This window comes from Rattus norvegicus, chromosome 6, assembly GCF_021556685.1.
Source record: "Rattus norvegicus strain SHRSP/BbbUtx chromosome 6, alternate assembly SHRSP_T2T, whole genome shotgun sequence".
NCBI classification, from domain to species: Eukaryota; Metazoa; Chordata; class Mammalia; order Rodentia; family Muridae; genus Rattus; species Rattus norvegicus.
In genome coordinates this window covers 41,832,559-41,856,101 of record NC_141539.1, presented here as the reverse complement: position 1 = coordinate 41,856,101, position 23,543 = coordinate 41,832,559, and the positions used below count along the sequence as shown (strand labels likewise).

General features: G+C 46.0%; 2 non-coding genes across 2 annotated transcripts; both read left to right on the top strand.

Annotated features, from left to right (window-relative positions):
* The first annotated feature begins 2,994 nt into the window (after positions 1 to 2,994).
* Positions 2,995 to 3,121, top strand: LOC120093419 (small nucleolar RNA SNORA15). The gene has a single exon (XR_015623595.1). It is a non-coding gene; the product is annotated as a small nucleolar RNA SNORA15 (small nucleolar RNA).
* Positions 3,122 to 20,126: 17,005 nt separating this feature from the next.
* Trnav-uac3 (transfer RNA valine (anticodon UAC) 3) lies at positions 20,127 to 20,199 on the top strand. The gene has a single exon. It is a non-coding gene; the product is annotated as a tRNA-Val (tRNA).
* Positions 20,200 to 23,543: the final 3,344 nt, after the last annotated feature.

Below are 23,543 nucleotides of genomic sequence, written 5' to 3'. Positions count from 1 at the left end.
TAAGCTGGGATAAAAAGAATTAGAGGGCTGGGGATTTAGCTCAGTGGTAGAGCGCTTACCCAGGAAGCGCAAGGCCCTGGGTTCGGTCCCCAGCTCCGAAAAAAAGAACCAAAAAAAAAAAAAAAAAAAAGAATTAGAGATTCCTAAATGTTTCATTCACTGGAGAAATCTTTACTCAACGTTCTATTATGAACCAAGTACTGTGCTAGAGCCGCGGTTCTCAACCTTCCAAATGCTGCAGCCTTTAATACAGTGCTGCGACCCCCAAACAATAAAATTATTTTCATTGCTACTTCATAACTGTAATTTTGCTACTGTTCTGAATAGCAATGTAAATATCTGATATGCAGGGTATCTAATATGTGATCCCAGTGGGGTCTTGACTCATAGATTGAGAACCACACTGGGGTAGAGAAATGACTGCAGGCGACTAATTCATTTTCTAACCACTGCAGAGGACTTGAGACCCAGCGACCAGGTGATGCGCAAAAGTGCTGCGGCTTTCGGTAGGACAGTTATTCAGCGGGGAGTAAATCCAGTGCAAAGACCTCAGTGCAGGCAGGCTCCAGCCTCTGCCCCTTTATCTGTTTTTCTTTTATACCCTCCCCTCCAAAAGACCTTGAGGACTGTAGTCGATCCCACTACAAAACAGTTACACAATTCCCCAGGAGAAGGCATGTTTCCACCTTGGCCGTGAATAAGTTCTTTCTTCTCTCAAACACTGGCCAGTGGAGGCACAGGCTGGAGGGGTAGGTCCGGTCTGCTTCGGAGGGGAGGGCTGAATAGCTGTTTGCTTTTTCATTAAACAAAGTCTGCACGGCAGGGCTTGTGGTCACAGGTGCTCCTGGAGTCCGACAGAGCAGGTATTACAATTCTCGTCTGGCATGCAGGTGAACCAGCGCGCAAGCAGCCTCAATAACGGTGGTCCATTTTTTTTTTCTGGGGCTGCCGTCCCATAAATGACTTCTTTGAAGAGGCTGCCCCGGGGACTGCGGGACCCTCCCTACAGCACCCACTTGGTCACTGGTTCTAAAAGCTGGATTGTCCCACACGAAGCCCTGCCCTTCCTTCTTCGACATTCCTCATGCTGACCATTGTCTGTAGAAAGAGGCCATTGTCCACTGCTGACATATCTGCTGACCGAGCCACACGAAACAAGGGGAGCTTTGGGGAGAAAGCAATCCACTAGAAATAACAAAACCCCAAGCCCCGCCTCAGAGGAGGCTCAGACTGGCCTGGTCAATTTCCTGATGGCTGGTGTTCCTCCCGGGAGGAAGTGCCCACCACCACGGGAGGGAGGGTCCCTTTTATCTTTGGGTTGGAATGACACCATTCGTGCCTTTGTGTCAACAGCACTGAGAGGCCTTGTGGAGGGTTATGTGGCCAGTGCTGAGGAGAGCTTGTTTGAAGAGGGGAAAAAAAAATCACAGAATGATGTTTACCCAGCAGGCAGCTCCTGCCAATGCAGACTCTAATGCTCGCTGCAGTCGGATATACCCGCTGCCCAGGCTGTTTTGGCTTGCCCTTGGCCTTGGGTGCTGTCGGGCCAGGAGGGCAGGCAGCTGGCAGACACCGGAGGTTGGTGCCAGCTCTTAACCATGGAAACTCGCCTCTGCCCTGAGTAAACAGCTAGGCTCTCTTCCAGCCTGCCCCACCCCCAGCTTCCTCCCTGCTCCAATCCAAAACTAAAGGCTCCCTAATGCCTAAGACTGCAGAGGCTTCCGAACCTAGCCGATGGCCTGGCCGCCAGCATGTGTCTGTCAAATTTTCAAATATACTCACTTTGGTTCAGGGGAAATGTTTTCAGGGATTAAGCTGCAGAGGCCCTTCTGATTCAAAGGGTCACCCCCAGGTCTTGGGCCAGGGACTCTTTAGAAATGTGGATCTCAGCCTGGTGAGGCAGCATAAATGGGAGCCTGAATGGGAGCCTCGTGGAGGATCCTAGGAGGAATTCTGGGGCTACATACAGGTGGAAGGAAGGAAGGAAGGAAGGAAGGAAGGAAGGAAGGAAGGAAGGAAGGAAGGGAGGGAGGGAGGGAGGAAGGGAAGAAGGAAGGAAGGGAGGGAGAGTAAGGAGGGAGAGAGGGAGAGAGGAAGAATGGGAGGGTAGAAGAGAACCCCAGGCCTTATCCTGCTGATTCAGAATCTGCGTGTTAATATGATCTGTGTGTGCCAATTTAAGTCTATGAAGCAGTAGGTTCTCAAACTGTCCACCAGGATCCCCTGGTCCAGGGAGGTCTTAGACCTAGAGAACACACTGAGTTGATTCACACGGTTTATAGGCTCTGGCTTGAGCAACCAGGAAACTGGAGGAATAGCGCACAAAATTGCTTAGGAAACCCAGGACACCCTTTCATTGGCCACAGCGGGAGAGATGCCCCTTTGGTGCATCTGATATAGTCATGGAGTGCGGTAGTGCCTCTTCTTCAGGAACTCTCCCTGGTGTTTTTTTTTTTCCGGAGCTGGGGACCGAACCCAGGGCCTTGTGCTTCCTAGGCAAGCGCTCTACCACTCAGCTAAATCCCCAACCCCTTCTCCCTGGTATTTTAGAGGAAACCTATCTTCTAGATAGGGGTTGTCCCTGCATCCTTACTTTCTCCTCTGATTAAAGAGGTTTGGATTTCTGCCTCGAACCTCCTTAAAGTGAGCTGGGTGCTAGAATTTTAGCTTTTCCCACCTAGTTCCCTCGTCCAGGATCTTTCCAGTCATTGTGTCTGAGTTGAATCTCACTCCTCTCAATCCACATCCAGCAGGCCTAACCACTGGGAAGTCAGAAAGTGATTGTATTTGGAGATAAGGTTTTAATGCAGGTAAGAGAGTTCAAATGACACAAACCCAAAGCCAGGGTACTCAGTCTGTGTGTCACCACCCTTTTGTGAGTGGAAGCACCCTTTCACAGGATCACATATCAGATATCCTACATATCAGATATTACAATTCATAACAGTAACAAAATTTATAGTTATGACGTAGCAGTTAAAATAATTTTATGAGGCACGCTGAATACTGTGTTCTTCAGTCAGTAATTTACAGCCAGACACCATGCAAAAGTAAAGTCTTCCTTTAAGATGGTTGATATGCTGTAGTTTATGGTATATCACCATTAAAAGTGAGTACAAGTAAAAAAAGAAAAAAATATTTTATGACTAGGGGTCACCAAAACATGAGAAACCGTATTAAAGGGTCGAAGCATTAGGAAGGCTAAGGCCAATTAGTGTCCTTATAAGAGTCTACACCTGGATGATGACTCAGTTGATAAAGTGTTGTATAAGTATGATGACCCAAGTTTGATCCCCTAGAACCAGTGTGAAAAACAAAACAAAACAATAATGTGGTGTTGTGGTACTTGCCTATAATACCAATGCTTTGGGGAAATAGATGTCCAGGATTCACCAGCTAGCCATTGTAGCTGGATCTGTGAGTTCCAGGTTCAGTGAGAGACCCTGTCTCAAAAAGTTAGATGGAAAGTGATTGAGAAATACCTGATATCAACCTCGTATGATATATGTGCGTGTGTATCCTTATACACACACACACACACACACACACACACACACACACACACACACACACACCCCACTACCACACTTGCACAGGGACAAATTAATATTCAGGGTTGGTGCTGGAGAGATGGCTCAGTGGTTAAGAACACTGGTTGCTCTTCCAGAGGTCCTGAGTTCAATTCCCAGCAACCACATGGTGACTCACAACCACCTGCAATGGGATCTGAAGCCCTCTCCTGATGTGTCTGAAGACAGCTACAGTGTACTCATATGCATAAAATAAATAAATCTTTAAAAAAATCTTAAGGATTAAAAAAAAAAAAACAATGATAACCTATGGGTCAAGGCCTTAGGAAAAAACCAACCCAACTAATGTGTTGATTTCAAACTCTCGGTTTCCATGATCATGAAGAAATTCTGTTTTGTCGATTAGGTCATCCTAGCCGTGCCTTTAGAATGGAAGTCCCAGCAACCTCTGCACCAGTCTGTTAAGTGCTTCATGGCAACCTTGGATGACAAGCGATATGTTTTGCTGGATCTTAATGTTTTGAATAGTCATCATAAGCTTCCAACATCACACGCTTAGCATATGTGGGTGCCCATCACATTCTACTTTGCCTGGCCCATCACATTCTACTTTGCCTCAGAAATTAGCTTGGGCTGAGAAAGTTGTTCAGAAATCCTTTCCTGTCAAGCATGAGGCCGAGGGCACAGGAAGTGATGCGTGTGATTTTGTCTGGAGATAGGGCTTTTGACTCATAGTCTTCTAGTCTCCAGGTCCTCATTTACTTTCTCTCTCCCAGACAAGAGGAGGATATTCACTCACAGATCTAGCAGCTGAGCAGCTCATGGGCTCAGAGATCTGCAGAGAACAGACTCTTAAGGTTGCATCTGGCAGTCCTGTCTTCCAGGATCCTGGAGAAGATGGGCATGCTCTGTCCAGACTAGATACCCACAAGCCTCTGTTCTGGGCCCTCATTATGAATGGGATGTGCTGAGTCTGCCCAGGAAGATGTAGCAGGCAAATGACCTCAGAAGCACAGCGGGGAAAAGGTTATACAGTCAGAAGGGGCTGGTTTGGCCTGAGGCTGGCTCTTTCTAGATCCAAGTCATTCAGTGGACAATCTTCATGTGGCGAAGCCAGCCATGAGCCTTGTCCTGGGGGGGAGAAAACATCCACTGCTTGTTATTCCAGGCATAACACCTCCAATCCCTTCTGCCCTCCTCTTCTTTTCTTCTCTTGTTTTCTCAGGATACGGTCTTACTATACATCCCAGACTGGTCTACTTCTTGTGATTTTGGTTCAACCTCCTGAATGCTGGGATTACAGGCATGTAACTTCACAGCACACATTCACCCAGTCCTTTCTAACCTCATTCTTTCTCTTTCCTGTGTGAGTCCTCCATTCTTTCTGCAGAAGTATGATGACCTGAGTCTGATCCCCCAGAACCCATGTGAAAAATCTGAATGTTGTGGCACTTGCTTGACCGGTGTTTGGGAAGATGGAGCTCCAGGGCACACCAGCTAGCCAGTTCTAACTATATCTGCCCTGTGCTGGAGGCTGTGCCCTATGACCTGGGAACCTAGAGTCAAGTAGAACTTGGTCCATGTTCTTGTGAAGGTTTTGTCTTAGGGAAGACAGAAGAGCCATGGAAGAACAATGCCCAGAGCACGTGAGCATCATCAGAAAGTACTGAGTCGTTTGGAGGACGACATAAAGGTATCTAGGGTAAGCCTAGACACAGAAAAGGTCTCACTGAGGAGATGTGGGTCAGCTTATTGGAGAAGAGGTGTGGCCAAGAAAGTGTTCTTTGAACAAGAAGAAAAACGTGCATACAGGCATGGGCCCAAAGGGTCCCCAGGGCATGTGAAGAATGAGAGGTACCACTCATGGTCTGAGTCACTCAGCACCAGTGCAGGGATGTCTGTGTTTGTGTTCTTCCTTCCCCTCCCCTCACAGGGACACTTATTTCCCCTTGTTCAGCTGGCTCTTGCCACTGTGGAACTTTTGTTCTGGAACAGGTATGGGCGGCATTTTCTGTAAAGGGTCAGATCATAAACATTGTAAGTGTTGCAGGGCATAGAACCTCATTCTCAGTCCCTTGCCTCTGCCACGAGGGTAAAAGCAGCTACAGGAACAGCTAAGCAAGGGCAGAGCTGGGCAGCAACAGAACTGTCAAGACCAAATGGTGGGCTAGGATTAGCTGCTCATGGGTCAGAGTTGGCCAACCACTGGTCTAGCAGGAGAGATAGATAAGGAACAAGTCACGGGAGGCAGTTGTAGCCTCTGTCAATATGATTCTTTTCCCTGTGTCTGGGCCTCAGTGTACAGAGCAGAGGTCCATTTTTCTAGCTCATACTGCTTGTCAGTATGCTCTAAGTTCCTCTACTTCTGTTAAAGTGCCCTTTAGCATTGCCAAAACCCTCTCTTCATAAGCAACTGTCCCAAGGCATTTGCTCTGAACCTTCAATGCGACTCTCTAAGATGTGTCGCTATGCGTATTGCCTTTTTTGTTTTGTTTGCTTACACTGGTCTTCTGCCTCCATGTATGTCTGTGTGAGGGTGAACTGGCATGTTGTTGTTGCTGGGATTTGAACCGGAGTCCTTTAGAAGAACAGTCTTTAGAAGAACTCTTAACTGCTAAGCTATCTCTCCAGCTCTGTACATTGCCTTTTGAAGTATTGCAAATAATATTGTTCTTTTAATGCTTCATCCTGTTCAGTCCTTAAAACTCTAACCTGAAGGGGCTGAGGAGATGGGTCAGTGGTTGAGAGCACTGGATACTCTTCCAAAGGACCAGGGTTTAGTTCCCAGCACCCCCATGGCAACTCATAAAATTTACAGGGTGAGAGGCCGTATCACAGAAGTGCTTTGCCAGGGAATGGGAACTTTTAGCATCTATATTTAGGGAACGATTGCCACACCCCAGGTGCTCTGCTCTACTGCATGGCAAAGGGATCTGGAAGTCCTCCCTAAGGAAACTGATTTACTCACTGAAGTGGATATGGTGGCTCTGCAAGTCACCATGCAGCATCGAGGGAAGAGACAGATTTGATGAGGGACCTCAGTGGGGTCATAGCCCAGAATGAAGCCAGCTATTCACTCAGCCATATGTCCTTTGGACAAATACCATGATGAAGGGGGCATGCCAATCAGAAAAGACATATGCACATAGCAACCATATAGGAAACACTTGAGACTACCCTGGTGGATGAAGAGGTAGCATCAAAGCCGGAGCCCATGGTGAGTGGAATGTTCAGTGGAGCTCTTCTGCAGCCTCTGGGATGAGCCAGATATGTGCTTAAACAAAGCTTAGAGTTTGTCTGTTTTTAAGTTTGTTGCTCTTTCTGCTGGCTTTCTTTCCTGCTGACCCTCACCTAGACTGAACTCTTTCTACACTGCAGACCTGGGGAGTGTGATCACTGATTTTGTATGTTATCTTGACTATGCTACAGTGCCCATTTGCTTAGTCAAAGACCAAGGTAATGATTCTTGTTGCAAAGAATTTTTTTTTTGGTAAGATTAGTATTAAAGTCAGTAGTCAATAAAGAAACTGTATTACCTTTCAGGGTTCGAGAGAAAAGGTGTACTTCCTTTCGAAAGAAAGACTTCGTCTCAAGACTGCAGGCAGCATCAACTGGATTCTGACTCTCTAGTCTGACATGTAGAATTCAGACTCATTTGTATCCACAGTAATCATGTAAGGCAATTCATGTGTGTGTGTTGTCATGTATGTGTATATGGTATATTTATATGTGCAGCTGTGTGGAGGCCAGAAGATGTCAAGTGTCCTACTCTATCATTCTGTGCCTTATTTTTTTGAGGCAGGGTCTTTCTCACTAAACCTTGAGCTAGGCTGGCAGGCAGTAAGTCTCAGCAAGTTCCAGAAATTCTCCTGTCTTCACCCACTAACATACCAAATTTACAGGCATGTGGCTACAGGCAGTTATGTGGGTTTTGAGATTCAAACTTTGGTCCTCGTTCTTACAAGAGCTCTTACCCACTGAGCCATCCTTTTAACCTCATGGATCCATTCTTTAAGTCAAGTCTCTCTCTTTTTCTCATGTCTTATCTATCTATCTATCTATCTATCTATCTATCTATCTATCTATCTATCTATCTATCTATCATCTATCATTATCTATCTGTTTACCTACCTATTTATATTTTTTTCTTATTGGTACTGCTTCTCCACAGAGCTCTGGCTAACATCTGAGTGTCAGGACAAACTGACCTCAAGGTAAGACCTCACTCATAATTTGAAGGCTGAAGGGGGCTTCTGGAGAGTCCACGTGTGACTGCACGTGGGGTTGAGCTCCTAGCTGAGTGCCAGCCCACGAGGGATGGGAAGTGCCAGGTGATAGGTGATAGGCCTAGTATTCAGGGTGAACTCTTGGCATTATATAAACAAAGGACCCACATCTTTTACTCCCTCTGACCTGAGAATGTGCAAGTACTTCACCCAAGTGACTTGGGGCGTGTCCTTCACCTGGGCCTCCACCATTACACATCACTCATTAGGCTGAACCACAATTTGGGTCTCTGAAGGGGGCTCAATAACTCATGCCTGAATCCATGGTAAGAAGACAAAACTTGTGTCTAAGCCCACCGTGCCCTGGCTTTGTTTGTTCAGATTTCAATTCTAGATGTGGCAGGATTCTTGTTTTTCCTGTAGTATCTCATAGACACAGGGAGCACCTACAGGTATCTTGGCTCACTATGGTAAAGACTTCCTTTTTCTGGGACTTCTTCTCAGACAGATCCCCTCTAGACGCATGTCTCCTTTTCTTTCTATTAGGAACTCCTGATGAGGTGATGGATGCCCTTAAGACTCAGATGAGGCCCCTCCTCCCACATGCAAAGCATCCTCTGAGACCAGGTTTCAACTTCCCTGGCTGTCTTAGCTGTCTTTGCTTCTGGGTTTTCTCCTCTGTATCTTATCCCAGACACTTCCTCTTCCTCCTGTGTCCTGTGGAAGCCATGAGATACTCCAGATAGCTCCTAGTCCCAAGCAGAGTCTGAAAACTTGGTGCCAAGTAAGTGGGTGACCTTGGGCAAATTCTCTGCCCTTTGGTTTCTTGGAACAGAATGAAGGTATGTCAGAGAAGTGTGGGTTAGAGGAGACTGTCATGCAAATGAAGTCATTATTATTCATCATGCAGCAAATAGAGCTCCCAAGGGCAGGGAGGGCACCTGAGGACTCTCCATTTCCTGTCTTTCTCAGGCAGCAAGTCTCCTGGGGCTGTGCTGATGCTGTGGTCATGAACTTGGCTCCCACCCCAGCACGGTGTTTCTTCAGCAGTGGTCACTGCAGTGACCCTAGCTATCCATCCTGTTCTGCTGGGAAGGCAAACCCAGGTGGGGAAATGTGTCTAAAGGGCTTATTTGCCACTTTATTTTAAAATAAGACCATTTACAAAGATTGAAAGGATAGCGAAGGGAGATCATTTTAAATTCTCTTTAATTTGGTTTCAGTTTTTAAAATGCTTGGAAACATGCTTTTAAGAAAATATACCTTTAAGAAAAGATGTGATATGCGTGTCTGGTGTTTGACATGTGTGTGTGGTATGGGGTATGTGGTATGTGTGGTTTGCATATGAGATGCATGTTGCATGCATCTATGATTTATGTGGTGTGCATATATGTATATGTACATGTATGGTGTGGTATAGTATGTGTTTATGGTATGCATGTATATATGGTATGTGTGCACACATGTATGATGTATATTATATGCATGTATGCATGTGATGTGAGTAGTATATGTGGTATGTGTGTGTGTGTGCATGTGTGTGGTGTCTATATGAAGTGTGTGCCCATGAGTTTGATATGTATGGTGTGTGTATATATGTGTGCAGTGAATGATGAGTGTGGTGTGCAGTGTATGATGAGTGTGTGATGTGCATAGTATATATATATGTGTGTGTGTGTGCATAGTGTATGGTGTGCATATGTACAGTGTTTCATGGATGTGGGCAGTGCATGGTGTGCATATGTATATATACATGTGTTCCAGTGTGTGTGGTACGCATGTGTATATATGTATGTGCAGTATTTGTATAGAATATGTGTGTGTTCTCTAAACTACTCTGCAACATAAACATCTTGCAAGGGAGACCTTGCCCTCTGTCTAAGAGCTGCAATTGGAGGGACAAACAGTGTTGGGTCAAACAGCCTGTGTTGGGGGCGTGGGAGGTGCTGGGAGGGCCAGGGTGAAATGAAGGGGCCAGGGTCCGTAGAGCTGACCCTCCTGTGTGTGTTCCCTACCGGATGCTGCTGTTAGCTGAACAGATTCGGCTCATGGTTTCATCTCGGAAAAGACGGGGTAAGGAGGGGCCAGTTCCTTTGTGTGGTGAGCTGCTGGCGAGCACGGAGGGAAAGCTCAATTATCAGTGAGGTTAGGGGCAGGGGGAGAGGTCAGGGCCGAATGCCCGCTCTTCCTCTGGGCGCTGAGAGAGCCGCTCTGGCCTTTGCGGCTGGGGAGGAGGATGCATTGATCAGGGTCAAAGGTTGTGTGTCATCAAAGGCAGTCTAGGGATAAAGGGAGCCCTTCCCGAGAATTCTAGACTGGCCTATGAAAATCCAAGGCAATTCACTTCCTCAGTGAGAATGTGCAGACGAGTCTTACACTGCAGTCTAGAATTCTTATTACGACATTTACCAGAAAGTCTGTCTTTATCCTGCTTTAGCTTTCAAAGACTTGGGATTGAGAAGCGGAGGGGTTGCAAGTGTTCTCTATCTTCCCCGGCTAAGAATTGAGAACCCTCTGGGGGGAGATTACATATGTCTTCCTTTGGGAAGGAAAAACAATTCATTAAAAAGTTCTTTGTATAAGGCGGGACACCTCAAAGATAGGACCCTAGCCACCCTTGTCTCACACTTATCTTTTCCCATGGGACTGTTTCCTTTCTAGACAGAAAAACACAGTCAATTGAAAGCTGCAAGTTAAACGGGAAAGATAACTTGACCGACAGATTGTATAGAAAGACGGTAAAGATGTAAAGAAAGAACGATGACCTATTAAAAGATGGACCAATTAGTAAAAAGACAGACAGTTGGAGGCAACAAAGCTCATGTCTGAAACCAGAGAGAGAGGACTCCACATGGGCAGCTGCAGCCACACTGTTACCCCCAGCTAGCTGTAAGTCTGATGACGTCCTCTATAGTGCAATTCTGAGCTACAGAGGAGACAGAAGTTTCCCAACAGACATGCCTATGCATTTCTAGTAATCATTTCTTGGTCTGCACAGTAAAGTATGAGAAAAGAACAAAGGGCCCATTGTGTATCTGCTTAAATTTGCAGTCGCCACAGCAAAACCGGCAGAGAACACCCGATCATACACTGAAACAGTTTGTATGGCACAGGAATCTGGGTCCCAGATGAAGATGGGACAACTCTGGCAGAGGGCACTGTTTTAACAGGAAACTTGAAGACCAAGGCATTCCAGAATCCTGCTGTGTGGAAGCCCTCATCCTCGAGCACCGTATCAAGGTGTTTGCAAGGATTCGTTCAACTCCATGAGAGAAGCTGTGATTATCTGTCTAAGAGAAGTGGCCAGGAAACCTCAGCCTAGACTGCACAGGGAAGATGTGAATATATTTCCTTTCCTCAGCGTCCTGGAAATGAGCACAGGATGCAGAAGGCCTTGTATTCCTGGATTCTCCACACTTATCTGTTAATGAATTCCATTAGTCATCAACATTGGTGCAAAGTCGCCTCCTTCAGGAAGCCTTTTCTGATCTGTCTGCCTCAGTGACTTTTTTTTTTTTTTTTTTTTTTTTTTTTGCATAGGCTTGGCCTTAGATCTGCCCTAGGTGGATTATCTGGTGCCCATCCCTCAGTTGAGAATCTGACTAGTTCTTGATTCTTGTTCGTGTCTTAACCTCCCAAGTTTCTGGGCAGGATCTCTGGGCCAGGTTAAAGTAGGTCTTTTCTAAGAATCTATTGACCAAGTAGAAGAAAGGTGGCTAAGTCTGAATATCAATAAACCGGAGTCTCATGAACTTCCCAGGCTCTCGTTTTTGTCAAAAGAAGAATGAGGGTGTCAAGGGAAGCTCATCATTTGGTCACAGGTTCACATAGGTGGTGCTTCTATAGGTAGAGGGCACTGCGGCACCCAACTTATACCTGGTTATGGGAATGGAACTGACAGCAGTCAAGTCCCAAACATGGATGCAAATCAAGCTACTTCCGTTTGGCTTTCCAAGAACTTTTTAACATAGTTTTTTCTGTTTCACTCTCCAGTCTTCAGCCATGACTCAGGTCTTTCCTTTTTTTCCCCCTCCAGAAGATCTTTGGAGACTAAGGAAGCAGATTATTGACTGACATTCTAGTGTAATCTTAGCCCCACCCAGTCTGGTGACTATGCACAAAGTCCTCTGGATGGAAAACACCTAGTTCTCACCTTTTTTTTTTTTTTTTTTTCCATTCAGCCAACCTGGTTCTCTTTCTGGTTGAAAAAGAAGCAACTTGTCCGAGATATAGCAGGAAATAGAGGTATTCCTGGCTCCGGGTTTTCTGGCACTAGGGTCTGTAATAGCAAATGGGCAGTGACCTTAGTAACATTCTCATAGCTCTTCCCAGGCTGTCTATCAAGTAATGTTGTGGATGTCATGCAGGGCACAGCAGGTATCGGCGTACACAAGAGGAAACCGAGGCTTCTGGTGGGGGTCGGGGTGGTGGTGGAGGAATGAAGCCATGTCCAAAGATATAAGAGTAGGAAAGTAATGAAAAAGTCGCCGGACAGTGGTGGCACACACCCTTAATCCCAGCACTTGGGAGGCAGAGGCAGGAGGATCTCTGGGTTTGAGGCCAGCCTGGTCCACAGAGTGAGTTCCAGGACAGCCAGGGCTACATAGAGAAACCCCCATCTTGGAAAACAAAAACAAACGAACTAAAAGCGAGCACAGCACAGCCCCTCACCTTGCCTACTTCCTATAACACTGTACTTCAGAAAAGCTGTTGGTTCTGTGTACCAAGCAAGAGCCAAACCTACAGATAGATGGGGATTTGTCAAGCTTTCACAGGCCTCCCATAAACTGCTCACTGAGCTCAGGAAACCCATAAGTGCTGTTCCTGCTCCCTGCTTCCTGTCTGGGTGTTGATGTTCATGACCCAGTATGGGTCTGTAGCTGCAGCTGGGGGTGATGATAGGTACCTGGTTTCTCTAGTGAAGCCTCATTTGTTCTGGAGAGAGCTGACCTGGCCGATAAGCTTAGATTTCCTCTCTTGTTTTCCCCAGAGACTAGAGAATGCTGGGGGAGAGGAGTCTGGGCTTTCAGCTGAGTATAGTCCACACCAAAGGATTTCACTTTCAGAGACTTATGGATTCTCTGTTCAGATGTCCAATGTGTAATCTCTTTTAGAGCTGCTCTCTGTCTCTCTGTCTCTCTGTCTCTGTTTGTCTCTGCGCCTCTCTCTCTCTCTCTCTCTCTCTCTCTCTCTCTCTCTCTCTCTCTCTCTCTGAGTCCAAGTATGAGGAGTCCCTAGTTCAGCAGTGGGACTCGTCACATGACAGTCTAGCTTGTGCTTTAGAGACATTGTTTCTCACTGATCTGGGGCTTGCCAAGTAGGATAGGCCTGGCCACCAGTGAGCCTCAGAGATTTACCTGTCCCTGCCTCTCCAGCAGTGAGATTACAAGCATGTGCTACCATGCCTGGCTTCTGGTACTTGAACTGAGTATCCTGTACTTGTGTACTAAGCTCTTTACCAACTGAGCTAACTCTCTAGTCCCAAGTGTAGGTCTTTTGTTTTCTAGATAGGGTGTCTCTGTGTAGCCATGGCTCTTATGGAACTCCCTCTGTGGACCAGACTGGCCTTGAACTTAGGGCCTGAGTGTGTGCCACCACTGCCAGGCTTCCAAGAGTAAGTTTTTGTACCAGCTCTGCCTACAGCCAAAAGCCAAGCAGGCCATGATGGGAAAGTTCCTGTTTGTATTTCAACACTACTTGATCAACTCAGCTTACAATGCCACAGAAAGATTTTAACTTTCACAATTTAAAACTGTGGGATGAAGTTAGACCTGTAGGCTGGCCATGGTCTATCCTGTCTAGGACTCAGGCCTGTGGCATCTGTGGTAAGCTTCAGATTTATAGCAAGCCTTTGAGACAAGCCCCACTCTCAGAAACCCAGTGTTCCCATTGCCAAGACGGGATAATGACACCAGACCAAACGGAATTGTTTTCAACCTTCCTAATGCTGGTACCCTTTGTTGTGATGACCCTCAACAGCTACTTCATTGCTGTAATTTTGCTATTGTTATGAATTATAAAGTGAATATACTTTCCAATGGTCTTTTGGGGTGGTCAGGATGCACAGGCTGAGAACCACTGATAAACTCTTGGGGGTGACAATGAAGACACAAGGAGACAGTGATTAAAATATCTGTCACCTCAACACTTAAGGTCTCATTTCTTTTCTTTCTTCCCCCTTTCCAGGCCCTTCTCAGACCTCACTTTTGTTTCTTTTTCGAGATAGGAATATGTATCCCAGGCTGACCACAAATTCATGATCCTCCTGCCACAGTCTCCTGATTGCTGGTATCACAGACCTATACATATACAGTCTTTTTTTTTTTTTTTTTTTTTTTTTTTGCTGATGAATACTCAGAGGCAGGCCTTAGACACTGAGGAACATCAATGAGTTCCATCAGGCTCCCTTTTGGGAGGACACCCCTGGTGCAGGCAGTGGTGGAGAAATGAGCTCAAAGGAGAAACATTTTCCTCAGACAGTTTCTATTGTCTTCCTGGGGTCAGGTGGCACTGTTCCTTGCTTTACAGCTCCAGTTTTACTTTTTTATAATGTTTCTTCTTCTTCCTCTTCTTCTTCCTCTTCTTCTTCCTCTTCTTCTTCTTCTTTTCTTCTTCCTCTTCTTCTTCTTTTCTTCTTCTTCCTCTTCTTTTCTTCTTCTTCTTCTTCTTCTTCTTCTTCTTCTTCTTCTTCTTCTTCTTCTTCTTCTTCTTCTTCTTCTTCTTCTTCTTCTTCTTCTTCTTCCTCTTCTCCTCTTCTTCTTCTTCTTCTTCTTCTTCTTCTTCTTCTTCTTCTTCTTCTTCTTCTTCTTCTTCTTCTTCTTCCTCTTCCTCTTCCTCTTCTTCTTCTTCTTCTTTTTTAAACAAAGAATGTCCTTTGAACGTTTGAGGGGATAAGATTCCCATTAAGAAGAAAGAGTTGCTTTCTGTCCCCGGCTAATGAATATGACAGGAAGTAGCCACTGTCTTCTGGCACTTGGAAACACCTGCTAATGGTTCAGAGAGCAGCAGTAGGCTGCCCACGATGGCAACATGCAACTCCAGCCCAAGGAAAAGGGAAGGTGGAGGGTTTTGAGTGGAGACTCACTTTCCAGTCAAGAGGTCAGAAAGCAGAAGACTGGAGCTTATGCAGGTAAGGGTTTTGGAGCACTTGGCTGTTATGGAATTAGTTCTGGTTATGCCTGGATAAGCTATCGGGCTAAAACTGGAAATGAAGCCCTCGACTCTACCCCATGAGACCTTCTAGGGCTGTAGCATCAGCCTGAGACCCAGTAAGGTGGATACAACTAACCAAGTGTCCCTGACCCCTTTCCCCTGAACACAGAGGCCTCTTGTCTGGCTGGGCTGAGGGAGTGGACACAAGCCACCTTCTCCTTCCATTGTCACTGGCCTAATCTATGCAATCTGGAAGGGGGTTTTGTTTCAGCCTCTTGGGAGCCAGAGGGCAGGAAGGAAGATGACTTCAGAATTTGAAGAGAACAGAAAGGGTTAAACAAGAACCCTCAGCCCACCTTACTTTCCAGTCAGGGAGGAGCTACAGGCTCATCCCTGGGGGCACTCCCTGCTGTTCATCAGGAAGGTGTGTTTGTGGTCAATATTTCTAACAATAACTTCATTGTGCTTGCTTGTGTTGTTTAATGTATCTATCTTGCCTTTTCTTTCTAAAGCATTTTAACATTATCAATGGAACAGATTTACAATGAATAAAGGAATCCTGGATTGGGAGGATAAAGCTGATAGACCCTTGTGATGAGTCTGAAGTTCCCCTCTAGGAGAGAGTGTGGGTACCTACAGAGTTTCGGGAGATTGGAGAAATAACTTCTTGCTGGAGGTGTAGTTCAGTTGTTAGATGCTTTTCTAGCATGCACAGAGCCCTGACTTTGATTTCCAGCCCGAGAGGCAACTTTAATACTTGGGAAATAGAGGCAGGAGAATCAGGAACTCTAAGTCATCATTGGGTATATAGAGATTTCAAGACTAGTCAGGGATACATGAGATCTTGTCATTTTGTCTTAAAACAAAAACAACAACCTTCCCCTAAAAACCAAACAGCCAAACACACACACACACACACACACACACACACACACACACACACACACACACACACCAGTAAGGAGGATTACTGTTCCTGCTCTCTAGCACAATAGAGTCACTGGTTGATAACCCCGAATTCAATATTTCAAAATAGCTATACAGAGAGACTTTTGAATGCTTCCAAAACAAGATATACATCCAAGGCAAGAGATGTGCTAATGGTCCCAATCTGGTCACAACAGATGTTATGAATGTATTGAAATACTATACCCCACCCCACAAATATGTGTGGTTGCTCTAGCTGAGTTAAAAAAAAATAGGCAGGGGTTGGGGATTTAGCTCAGTGGTAGAGCGTTTGCCTAGGAAGCGCAAGGCCCTGGGTTCGGTCCCCAGCTCCGAAAAAAAAAAAAATAGGCATAGACTAGAAAAATCCCCCTTTAGACAGTGACTGGAACTCAGTTCTGAGTTTCCTAGGAGCCAAAGTAAGGAGGAACACATAATTCACTGTGTTAACAAGAACCAACACTATTTCAGTTACAGAAGGCTCTAAGTGACATCAGAGGATATTACCAACACAGTGTCTCTGTAGATTGGGACATTAGGAAATATGGCCTTGGGAGACTCCAAAGTTCATATATAACCCCTGGGCAGTGGTTTCCTTTGTATGTCATGAAATACTGACTCTTTCTGGCTGGGAAAAGTGTCTTAGACATAGGCAGTGTGGCATTCACACAGTACACATGGGCATCGTCGTCTCTCTCTGGAAGACCCTCCATGTTCTCTACTGAGGACTCTTAAGAAATCTGCAGAGACCTGCTTCAATTTACCAAGTCATTTCCCAAACTCCTCTGAGTACAGAACCAGGCATTGGGGAGATGGGGGATCCTCAGGTCTGTATGGCAGTATCGATTTTTTCCCCCGGGATACTTGCCTTGCTCACAAGCTCTCAGAAGCTATTTTCTGTAACCTAGAAACACAGTGCAGGGCTCCTCAGTCTGCAGGCCTCTGGATGGGATGCCATGAGACGAATACAGTACTCTTTGCTGAAACTTGTTTCCAATCATTGCATAACATCTGTGTGAACAGAACACCCCCACTCGGCAAGTCCACCAAGAAGGGGGTGTGTGAAAGAAGAGTTCCTCTTGCCAAGGGAATAACAGGCAGTTACAGTACCGGATGATGAATGCATATCAGAAAGGACAAAAGGCCTCCGTTCCAAAGAGGCTTCTTGGAGGAAGTGACACATCAGCTGTAATTGAAAAGATAAACAAGAATTTTATGAATGGGGAGGTGTGGGGTCCCATTGGAGCTTAGAAAGACCAAATGGTCAGAGTGGCCTATAGGGAAGACAAATGGCTGGGATCCAGGCAGCTGGTGGGAGCAGGGGCCAGACTGCCTAACTAGTTAATCTATGCTCTCTCCAACCAACAAGGTATGAAGGGTCCCCAGAGGGATGCTGGGATTTTCCTTGGGAGGGAGGCATAGAGGATATACACGGGTCACAGAGGTGGAGGCAAGTGATGAGGACCACTAGGGCAAAGGACAGAACTCTGGTGTTGACCATCAGTGGGTCATGGATAAGATGACAAGCTTTTTATGCTCCCACAAGGGACAGTATTTCCCTTGGCTGGATATCAGAAGGGCGCTTGTCTCATGAGCTGCACCTGGCCCCTGGGTCACCCATCAGCGTCCTAGACAATGGCTTCCGAGCAGAGCCGTTCTTTCTGCCGTGGCTGGTGATAGACAATAAATGTGATGAGCGCGCCACAGACAATGCCCTGTTTTGGGGGTGTCACCTATTCTGAGGTGTTCTCCGCTCACTGAGGCGAGGAGCAAACCAACTTAGTCAGAGCAGAGCTACGTCAGTTTTGCAGCCCCAGCCAGTGGCTTATAGGAGAGATGGATAGGCAACCACTTAGTCTCCCCTCATGTTTGTCATCCCATTTGACCTCACAGCACCCTTTGACCCTGGGATGACTTACTTCGTCCCCAGTGACAGATGGAGACACTACAGAGTTGTAGAGGTAGTGATGCCTGAAGGTTTGATTCAGACCTTCACTCTCTGGGCTTGCTCAGCTATTCTGGTTGCAGAGTTTCTTGTAGCAGCAGTAGCAGCAGCAACAGAAGACAGAAGCCCTATCCCCACCACATCTCCTCTGAGACTTGGCTCTGGTAGCCCAGAGGTAGGGGACCTGTGGTTGTTACCTTGGAATGTCTGGGGCTGACTCTAGGGTCCTAGGAATAAATGGCTGGAATGGAAGTAGGAAATATAGCCTACTATATTCTTCCTCTAGTTCTGGGAAACTCTTACAGTCACTAAAAGAACAACCTTCCAGACAGCATGTGCGTTTTAGGACTTTCTGGAACCCAGAGAAACTCTTGTGACACCCCTCTTTCTGAGGTAACTTTTCCTGCTCTATGATGTCTTGGTCTTTTAGTATCTGCACTTGGATATCCTTGTACCCAAAAGGTTTACCTGAACCCCTCCAGCTGGGTCAGCTGCTAGGGATCTCAGGCATGCATTTCTTCCTGCAGCACAAGGACACTTCAGATGTCAAGGTGTGCAGATAAAGCCTTAGCCTTTCCCTGTAGTGTATTCCTGCTATCTGGCCTGAGCCTGGTGCACATGGATCAAGAAATATTTAATGAAGACAGAAGGCAGGCAGGAAGGAAATAAATGAGAAAGTCAGGCGGGAAGGGAAGGAAAGAGGGAGGGAGGAAAGGAAGGAAGGAAGGAAGGAAGGAAGGGAGGAAGGAAGGAAGGAAGGGGACAGAGGATGAATTTGTGATTGAAGAAAACCTAACAACACCACTCAACTGGGAGAATGTTTGCTCTTGCCCGGGTGGTCATACAGTTGATCCAAAGGTAAGCTGAGTGTTGGATCAGTTCTACTGTGTTTTTGTCTTTTGTCTGCCTGTGTGAGCTGGTTAGAATCCCAGGGCAATCAGCACTTTCAAGAACAATGCAGATAGGTTGCTGGAATTATATGTACTCTTATCCTGGGCCAGTTGATGCTATAGAATATAGAAAACAGTTGTTTTAACAACTAAATTCTTTTTTGAGGATAATGTTTTCTATAAAAATTTTAGAACTGTGGGTTAGAAAAGAATACAGTAAGTAAGCAAACTCTTATCCTGCCACATAGAATGTCGTGCATCACAGCTGTGTCTACTTTCCTTTTTGTACGTTTGGTTGGTTCTGAGATGATGTTTCATATAACCCAGACAACTCCCTCAAAGTGGCTGTGTAGCCAAGGCTGCCCTTGGATTTTGCATCTTCCTGCCCCAGGTGTTAGGATAACAAGTGTGCGTGCACACCATCAGGTCCCAAAGTCAATGAATCTCTTCTCTCCTCTTCCTTCTCTCCTCTTCCTTCTCTTCTTTTCTCTTCTCCTCCCGTCCATCTTCTCCCCCGCCCCACGTCCCCCCACCCCTCAACACATAAGCATACCTTCAAAGTCTCAATATAACCTAGGCTGGCCTCAAAGTCTTAATAGTTTTTCTTTCTGGGTCATCTAATTACTTATCAGTATTTTTCCCTCTCTCTCAGTCATTTGGGAGTTCACAGGAAATGAATCAATATAGCCTACAAGCTGATTTTCAATGCAAGGAAAGCTTCACAGACCTTAGTTGTAAGAGGAATAGGAGGTAGTGTTACAACGATCAGTCACTGAGTTAATCTTCTGTTTGCTTTTGTGTCTGTACTTTTCATTTTGTATTACTTGGACAGTTGTTTTTTTGCACCATGGCATATCAGAGGTTTTTGTAGAGCTTTCTGAAGATCCTCAGAGAGGTCTGTAGCAATGGGGCCAGATACCATGATTTGTCTGAGATAGCCCTATGCTTGCTTCACAGAAAGACCTTTGAGGGTCAGCCAGATGGCTCAGAGGGTGAAGATGCTTGCCTTGAAAGCCTGCTGTTATGAGTTTGCTTCCCGGTACCTATTTAAAATGGAAAGAAGTGATTCCACCAGGTTGTCTACTGATCAAATACTCCAGTCTCTCACCTCACACAAGACAATGCCTTTTTTTGAGGATAGGAAAAAAAAAAAAAAAAAAAAAGAGCCCTTGAAGTACCCGTGGCTGTTTCCTGTGCATAAACTGCAGAAACATCTTTTGTGTGGAGAGACTCTCAGGAGCTCAGCCAGTGGAACCTGCTGGTTAAGGATCGTTACCTGAAGGGTAATGGCATGGAATACTAACAAAGCAGACGAGCCTAATGGTGGCAAATCAGTCTGAGAGAACACAGGCCAAGGAAGGGACTTGCTTATGTACATTGTCACATGCTACAACCAAGCTGTGACATGACAGGGCTCTCAAGAATTACATTTCAGCCCAGTTCCATAGTGTAGCAGTTATCATGTCTGCTTTACATGCAGAAGGTCCTGGGTTCGTGCCCCAGTGGAACCACGTGGTGTACTCGTTACTTGGGTTGGAGAGATGGCTCAGTGGTTAAGAGCACTGACTGCTCTTCCAGAGGTCCTGAGTTCAATTCCCGGCAACCACATGGTGACTCAAAACCGTTTGTAATGGGATCTGATGCCCTGTTCTGGTGTGTCTCAAGACAGGTTCAGTGTACTCAGATGCATAAAATAAATACATCTTTAAAAAAAAATTGCATTTCACTCTCTTAACATCTTTTCAAAGGGGATATTCACTCCATTTTATAGAAACAGTCATTTTAACTAAAAAATGCCAGTAATCCAAGGGCAAGAATGGAAGTCAGCCTAACTCTAGGCTCTCTTTGACTTTCTGCCATTATGAACAGAGAGTATTTTCCATTTTCAGTGGAAAAAGCAGCACGTTGAGGAATGCTTGCTTGTGATACTAGCAGGGTTAAGAGAACTGCAGGAGAGGTACCTTCTAGAATTTTCTGTTTGCAAAAGTCACTGTTCTGCAAACAAACACTCAGGATGAAAGAACTAGAAAGAAGTAACTTAGGGCTTTAAAAATAGCAACCGAGTCTTTGTCTTGAGTCCTAAAGCCACAAACCCAGTTGTTTTTTAATCTAAAATACACAGAGCATCTCCTTCATGTAGGGGGCCCCCCAGACATGATAACCTCTTGGACTTGGACCCTCTGCTACCCAGACACAGAGGCGTGGTACACTTAGTACAGTCAGGAGACTGGATTTCACAAACTATACCACTCCCTGGCCCTGTGGTCCTAAGACAAACGAAGGCATCTCTCCAACACTCGGTTAATTATTTGGTAAAGATAAAGATAGTCATATTTGTTCAAGCTAGACCCTGATTAAAATTCCTGTGATGGTCCCCAAGGCTTTTGATAAACCAGTGAAGGAACATTTCCTTTGAGCATGCTGTAATGAGTACAGGACAGGAGTAAACACAGGTCCCAGCATATAGGCAAGCAACTCGGGAATGTAGGATGGGTAAGGCCAGAGACTTCTTGGGTCTCTGTTAAAATATATCAGTAGCTAGGATCTTTCTGGCTTCGTCATGCTTAAAGCAAGGTTCTGAGCTCCCACTGCATTCACCTACAGTGTCTTCTGTTCTGATTCTGATTCCCTAACATTGGGATTAAAGGTACACTGCTGTGACCAGCTTTCTGTGGGGGTGCCTGGGATCCATACTCAGTCTTCAGGCCTGTGTGGCAAGCACCTTGGAAGATTGTACGGTGGAGCTGTCTTCCCAGTCCCCTGGACTCTCTTCTCAGAGCATTTTGAATATGCTTCATCAGGATCGATGGGGTAAAGCCATCAGATCAAGCTTTCTGTTCAAGCTTCCTGTGGACAGGCAGACTTTTTGACCATCACCTGCAAAGGAAGCAGCCATATTTTTACAGGTAGACCTTTTCTTTTAGTTAACACAGAATCGGGCAGAGACCCTTAAACTCTCTGGATCACAAAATCATGGACAGCCTACCATTGAGAAGGCCTTTGGGGTTTATATATCCACAGGCCCCTGGTTTACAGACGAGTTGGTGTATAGAACAGAGATGGCCTTGGTGCATTGTGACTTTGTCCTTTGACACAATAGAAACTTCTTCCAGGACTTCCCAGGACTCAGTCAGTGGCCCTACTTAGAAATCTTGGGCCTCCCAAATGGACTCTGAAGCAAGTGGACACTTTAAAATCTCCCCTGCTGTAGTGTTGATGGGCTCCTGACTGTTCTGAGATTTCAAGTGCTTTCCAGCTCTGTTGCTCCCACAGCCCTCCCTCCAAAGGCAAGAGCACAACGGCTGTTTTCATGGACACGCTCGTGGGCAGGGCAGACATTGTCAGCCAAAGTGGCCCTGACATTCTTCATTCCCAGCGTGTAGGTGGACAGACTTCCTTTCCTCCTCCAGCCGTGTACTTGTGAACCCACTGGAGAAGTTAGGTAACCTGCATTTGAATGACCCTGCCCATGCAAGTACCTTGTTCTGGATGAGACCGACTCCCAGCTGGCACCTCTGAGCACAGAAAAAGGCCCTGGCTTCCTTCCTCCTCCACTAAACCCAGCTTGGAGAATGGGGCTCTGGCACTGTAATTAGACACCGGCAGGAAACAAATAACTGCGACATTTCTCTAAGTGAGGAAGGAAAGAAAACATCCAGGCTCTGAAGAGCCCCCAGCTTCTGGGTTCTTCAGCATTGGAATAACATGCAGAGCTACTGCCTCTTGAATCTTTACCAAGCCCCTGAAGTAGGTACTTGAGCCTTAGTTTGCAGATGCAGGGCTATGGGGGTCAGCCAGGGCTGCAGACTTGCAAATGGTATCTGGGAGCCAGACCCAAATCACAGTTGTGACTGATTCTCCAGTGCAGCCCCACCCCTACCCTCTGCCCTGCCCGTGTCTACCTCACATAGTGCTGTGTGGAAAGGGCGTTCTTTGCTCTTGTTAGCATTTAACTATCCTGGAAGTGAGGAAGATATTCTAAAGAGACACTTGAGCCCCTCCCTTTGGCTATCGGACCATTGAAATGCCAGTCCCCCACGAAATTGGAATTTCCCCAGGGATTTCACGCTGGGAAAAGAAAAAGGATGAAGCCTGTTGCCAAGTCTATGGAAGAGATTTCACACAATTCTGACAACTTGTCAGACCACCTTACAGGAGAGACAGGAGCTGAGACAGTGATCGGTCAATGATGAGTGGGAGCATACCTTGGCCCAGACTGCTTGGTTATGCATACCTCTTGTCCTCTATTTAATCCTACACCCCATGTCAGGACCCCAAAATGGCTGGTGGTGGAGGAAAGGAATCATTGGACCTTTTCATTTGGTTCTTCCTTTCAATGTGACAATGAACAAAATATTCTGTTGTCCATAGAGGATGATTGGCCAAATCTACCTTGTTAGGGTCACCAGGGATGACCCTCATGACCTTAGGAACAAGCATAAGGTGGTGTCACTGAGGGGAAATCTGGCATCTACCATGGCCTTCCTTGTAGACTTGTATCCCTGGTATGTTTCTGCATCTGTGTATTCCAGAGGGAGGGCTTGTTCCTTTGGTACAATGAGGCCAACTCATAGCTATGCCTTGGACTGAGTCCACTAAAAGGGGACCTTTGCATTCCAACAACAGCACACTTGGACCATAATGGGTTAATACTTACTATTGATTTGTCAGGATCCAAGAGACAAAACTTGAAAGTTTTGTCTGTGAGAGAATTTCTAAAATTGGGTTAACTGAGTCGAGAAGACCCACTGTAACTGTCGGCAGCATCCCATGGGTTGGGATCCATGCATGAACAACATAGAAGAGAGCTGAGGATCAGCTGTGAAGACCAGGCTATCGCAGCCATAAGTCACTC